The 6,257-nt window shown below is 33.9% G+C and overlaps 1 pseudogene; it reads right to left on the bottom strand.

Moving 5' to 3' along the window:
* Window positions 1-6,257, bottom strand: part of LOC132169779 (glutamate receptor 2.7-like) — a 75,414-nt pseudogene that overhangs the window by 23,036 nt on the left and 46,121 nt on the right.

Consider the following 6,257-nt stretch of genomic DNA (forward strand, 5'->3'; position numbering starts at 1 on the left):
ATGGTCGAAGATGAACCCGCAGCTAAGCTAGAGATAGCAGAGGAGGAGGCCCCGATCATTTTTCGTGCAACACAATACCGCTCACTTAGTGAAGAAATGGCGGGCCTTCAGAGAGAGTTCGCTGATCAAAGAAGGGAGGCTTGAGAAGATAAAGAGTTGACGGATCAACGACTCCCTGCCTTAGAAGAAGTGATGCGGTCCATTCTTAGCTGTTTGCCACCACCATTTGGAGCATCTTCTTCTAGATAGCATTGAGCAGGGACTACCGTTTGGCTGAAGACGTTAAACTTAGCGCTCATGGGAGGCACCCTATAGTTTATCTTTTTATTTTTTGTTTCGTGTGTTTTAAGTTAATCTTTTTAGTTATCTTTAGTTTTGTTTCTTTTTACTTGTTTTTGTATTTTCTTACTTTGCAGGGACAAGTGTGCTTCAATTCAAGTTTTGGGGTGTGCTATGAAACATTCTTTCCAAGACTATGTCGTCCATCTCCCGAGTACACTCTTTCCTTAATTTAGACACATTGGGGACAATGTGTCATTTAAGTTTGAGTGTATGGGCACACATGTTCACACACACTTTGTCCCAATTTCATGTCATTTGTTTTGTGTGTTTGTTTGTTTATTTGAAAATAAAAATAAAATAAAAAAAAGTTTATGCATGTTCATATTTGCCCTAAAAGTTTGAGTTAATCTAAAAGAATTGTGGCTTAAATTCATCAGTGAGCTTAAAATTTTGAACACATGATCTGATGAGAGAATTTTTTAGCTTGGTTACTTGCTTAGAACAGTTGAAAAATCACATGTTTGATTTGATCACACAAGCATATTAGCACATAATTTGTGAGGTATGACATTTTGGCATATATATATATATATATATATATATATATATATATATAAATGATCATTGATAAGCTTTTCACTAAGTAACTGGACCTCTTGCCTCAAATGCATTGAGTGTTCACGTCAATAGGTGAAAATTTTGGATTTGATCAATGTCATGGTTAGTTTGGTTTTGTAGCTTTTTTGACTCGAGTTAGTAGGTCCTTAGGGGTGTCTCTACACCTAATGCCCTAAAACCATCTGGTTTGGGAGTCATTGACTTAACACTCGCTACATGGATCAATTAGAAAGCTTAAGGAAACCAAACATTGCATGCCTATATATTGTTCTCTCTTGTAACATTCAAATCATTGAATCAAAATGTAGTTCTTTGTTCTCTTCTTCTTTCCTTTCTTCTTCTTCTCTTTACAAACTTTCTTTCTTTAGTCTGTATTTTCACATGGTATCAGAGCAATAAATCCATAACGTCGTTCTAGTTCCTTTTCCGCTGTCTCTCTAACAAGCACCTTAGCCGCATCACATATGTTTGTTGAGTCACAGGTTGCAAGCTCGCTCCTTCTCCACAGTTACCGCACTCCGACACATCAACCGTTGGTCATCGTAGTGAAATCTAACCATCCATTGTTGGTTTTGTTGGGAGATTCAACCACCCCTTGGTATTTGCAGCGAGATCCAACCGCCCCTTAATTGGAAATTCGCATCAAGATCTGACTGCTCCTCAGTATTTTACGACGAGATTCGACCACCCTTTGGTGTTTTTGTGGCGAGATCTGATCACCCCCAGTAGTTTATGGCAAGATTCAATCGACAAACGGCCAATTATATGTTTTTGTTTATCAAACTGAAGGAAGTTCCTACCATCAGTTTGCGGGGAAGTGTTAGAAGATAAAATCTAATCAAGTCAAGCATATCCAAGCAAGGCAACAATCCTATGATTTAATCCTCTATGTTTCATAGGATTGCATATTATTCTCTATCACAACCCATGATTCACGCCATGATATATAGGATGCGTTCCCTTCATATGCCTATATATTGTTCTCTCTTGTAACATTCAAATCACTGAATAAAAATGTAGTCCTTTATTCTCTTCTTCTTCTCTTTACAAACTTTCTTCCTTTAGTTTGTATTTTCACAAAGGGAACTTTCCCGACCATTTTTTCTTTTCCACAAAATACTCCAGATAATTACACTTAAATGATAGAGAAATGAAACATCATCCAATAAGAAAAGCTGCTATACTATCTGCATATACGAGTTTCAAATTTCATATTTCCCATTTTCGCACTGATGAACACAAATGAAAGATGAGCAGCAAAATAAGTCAAATCATTAAATGTAGACACACACAAACATTTAAATAAAATCATTTCCACCTATAGATATAATCATCGAGAACACAACTATCAAAGTATGCATAAAAAAAAAAAAAAAAAGAAAAAAAAAAAGAAAAAAAGTAATGGTACTCTTCACACCAATTTATCACACCAATAAATACAACAAGTCAGCTGGTATGAAATTGGTGTGTTAAGTTGCATTACTCAAAGAAATTTGATGTCAAAAGCATAAGCAAGCAAAGATTAGAACCGAATACATGGATATTGAAACAAAATCTAAAAGCCCAATGAACTCAAATAACATGCTCACTATTTCAAGACATGGAAACTGAAGTATTACCTTATATATCAAAAACAGGTATAATGTGTGTTAGTATTTTTGTTAGCATAATTCGGTTCTAAAATGCAAAGGCTACAGTTCACGGGCTCAAACATTAATATAGAATGCTTAGAATCCAACCCCCACTGTGCTAATATAGTTCATATGTGGAGAGCGTTAAATTGAATCTCTTAGAGTTTGAGTGATTCCTTTGATAAATCTACGGTTAAGAAGTCTATTGGAAGGGTCTGGTAAAGGAGAATCACGTTGAAGAAGATTGTGAGCAATGAGGCGAGTTGTAAGCTTATCGATCTTACAGAACCAAGGTCTTGCAAAGGGTTGTAAGTGTTTCTAGTGTCTGTAATCTCTGGATAATCTTTTGATAGTGATTCCTGGATTTGGCTGTCCTAGAAAGGTTTTACTTTTAGATCGGTTTCTAAAAGGTTTCATCTTCCTAACCAAAATATATATATCTGGCTCTTTATTGCTTTATATATTTTGGTGATTGAATTCTTTATCGCTTCATAGTATTAATTCTGCATAAATTGTGATAAACAAGTTTTTGAAGTCGGCATAGCGTTTTTCAATTAATATCAGAGCAGGTTCACTCTGTTTGGATTAAATTCCTGAGTGAGATCTTTTGACTCCTTGTTTGCTATGAATACTTCTCAAGGGGAATATGAACTTATAAACTCCTTCAATAATTTGTTGGAAAAATTCACGTTTTTAAGACATAAATACACAAATTTATTTCATTGTTTTACAAAGAGGAATGCATTAAATGAGAGTGGCTAAGCCCTAGTATGATAAGATTTGACTTTTGACTTGATTTTCTTGTCAAAACCTTCTATTGGTGAAACTTTCTCCTCATTTTGTAAGTTGGTAAATCTTCTCATTGGATGGCTTACACACACAACAAACAAGCATGGGTTGAATTGAACTTTTTTCTTTGCTTGAGTTAAGTAATATGAGTTTCTTGTCATTTCTAGTCTCATGTATATTTTGCATAATTGGAGCATGTTTGGGATATTCATTGTGAAATACATGAGTCGTTGATGTGTGTATCATATATGTTCATTTGACTTTTGAAGGGGAGAAGCCTGTATTTTTTTCTTTCCAGTTTCTTGTTGATAAATGAGTCATACATTGAAGGGCAATTTGTGTTGATGTGCCTCCATGATCTGCATTAAACTTCATGCATTTTTCGTTTATATGTGATCATGAGTTTTTCTTGTGTTATTCATGTTCCACATATGCCTTGATGTATCTTGTGAAGTGTTTTAGGAAACATGAAGACATTTTGTTATTCTATGACAAAAAGGGGGAGTAAAGATGGAGAGATGATGGGATGTCTCGGCATATTGGTTTTGTCACCGAATTGCCAAAGGGGGAGTTTGTTAGTATTTTGTTGGCTTAATTCAGTTCCAAAATCAATATGCCGAGACATCCCATCATCTCTCCATCTTTACTCCCCTTTTAAGGTTTCCTCTTCGTAACCAAAATATATGTGTTTACCTTTTTATTGCTTTATATATTTTGATGATTGAATTGTTTATTGTTTCATAATATTAATTTCGCATAAATTGTGATAAACAAGTTTTTGGAGTCGGCATAGTATTTTTCATTGTGTTTGTTCAAATAGTTGAGGAACTTGCTGCTTGAAGCACCCCTCTGTTTGATTAATTAGAAGATTGTCAGACAGACATATAATGAGTGGTTTAAAGAAAAAAACACAAATGAAAGAAAAAAAAAAAACAAAAAACAAATAAAAATAGAAACAAAAAAGGAGAAGAGAAGAGGGGCATGGAAGCCATACCTCATTTCCTCCCTAAATGCACCCACTATGGTGGCAAATGTGTTCCACATGGTCAGGTTTTGGGATAATCGGTGATTTAACATGGTATCAAAGCTAAAGGTCTTAAGTTCGAACCTTGACTCTATCATTTACCCTTCATTTAAATTAAATATTTTATGTGTTGTACCTCACTTATTAAAATGAAGTTTGAGCCCACACGTAAGGGAGAGTGTTAAAATATTAATTAAGTGATTAAATTTATCTCTTCCTATTAGCTTAACCTTCTAAAATAATCAATGATTTAACACCACAAAGGAAACCAACGAAAGAGAAACCTAAAAAAGGTTTCAAAAGAAAAGTTTGATTTGAATCTTAACAGCTAGTGCTTATGTCCACGCGTTTCCGTTCAAACCAATAATTTCAAAGATTCGAGAAGTTTGATTTTACTAAAACTGATTCAACAATCTCAATTCAATGAATAAATTCTGAAAGTAATCTACTCAATTCCTATTACATGCAGTACTTATAATTGGTGACATAGTCTAAGGTATTTCAGTCGACTTCTTTACCTGACCAATTCAAACACAAAATTCCAAGCCATGCTCTAGTAAGTGCTCTTTTCTGTCACATGCTGTCATGATCTATATTTAGTAATTTATTCCACAATAATAAATACAGATTTCATTAGACCCCATATTTTGTAAACATCTTTAAAATATTTTAGAGAGTTTTGATTTAATGCCGAACTGCTGACATTGCAAACTTTATAAATTAACACTTTCTAAAGTTTAAGGTTATGATTGTAAAAGTGATGAAAGATCAGAAGTGGTAAATAAAGTTTACTCAAGACCATTCATAACTGATTTTGATAAATCCCAAAATATTTTTTTGATATACTTTTTTAATATTCTCAAAATAATTTTCAATACATATTATTACGTACAATATATCTTCATATTTTTATTAAGTATTATTCTATAAAATTATTTTTCTAGAATTCTCTAATATTCTCATAATAATTTTCATTGCATATTATTACGTACAATCTTCATATTCGACGGGCCGGGTCGAATTTGAAAGAATATGGCAATTAAGTTAGTTGGTAGTACAAGTCCTAGGAGCAAATGCCTCCCAAGACGCAAGAACTGTCTTGCAGGTTAAAGGCCCGGGACAAATCATGCATGGATAGCGCGTCCATACCAAGCCCCATATTAGTAGCCTAAATAAAAGTAAGATTTATTTCATATTTGGCTCAATGGCTTAGTCTATAAATAGGCTCCTATATCAGGTATGAACCTTAGACTGAATTTTTGGCATTTAAGCATACTTTTCTCCAAAATGTTAACTTAGGCGTCGAGTTCTCTTAACTAGTTATTGGAGCGCAAAGAACAAAGGTCGGAAAGCAGAGAACACCCTATTCACGCTGTACCAGAACTCTTCTAACACATAGCATTTAACCACTTTACAGAAGAAAAAAAAGAAAATAAAAGAAGGATTTGAAGATTTTGGAGCCACGGGTTCAAGGACTTCAAAGCCGTTGATCAATTCTCTTCAAGGTGAGCCTTAGTCAAAGCTCCAAAATTAATTTTTGTTTTCCATTTCTGTTGTGATTCTCAAAAATTCATTACACAGTTCAACGTCGACTGACCATAGAATTCTCGCCGTTCTCTCACGAGAGTCCATGTTATTTGGAGTACACCTTACGGCAAAAAAAAAAAAAAAAACAAAAACAAAGCTTTAGATTCCAAGCCCAACAAAAAGCTGCGAGTCGTGTATGTTGTTGGATTTCAAATCTTTGACTCCAAACCTCAAAGACACTTCTTTTCTCCCTTGAATGACAGAAATATGGTTTGACATTAAAGTTATAGTCTAAAATCATATTAAAATATCAATTATTTTAAAAATTAAAAGAAGCAAGAATCGAAAAATTAAATTATTTAATTTATTTTCTATTATAGTCTTTT

This window comes from Corylus avellana, chromosome ca2 (genome assembly GCF_901000735.1).
Source record: "Corylus avellana chromosome ca2, CavTom2PMs-1.0".
Classification (NCBI taxonomy): Eukaryota; Viridiplantae; Streptophyta; class Magnoliopsida; order Fagales; family Betulaceae; genus Corylus; species Corylus avellana.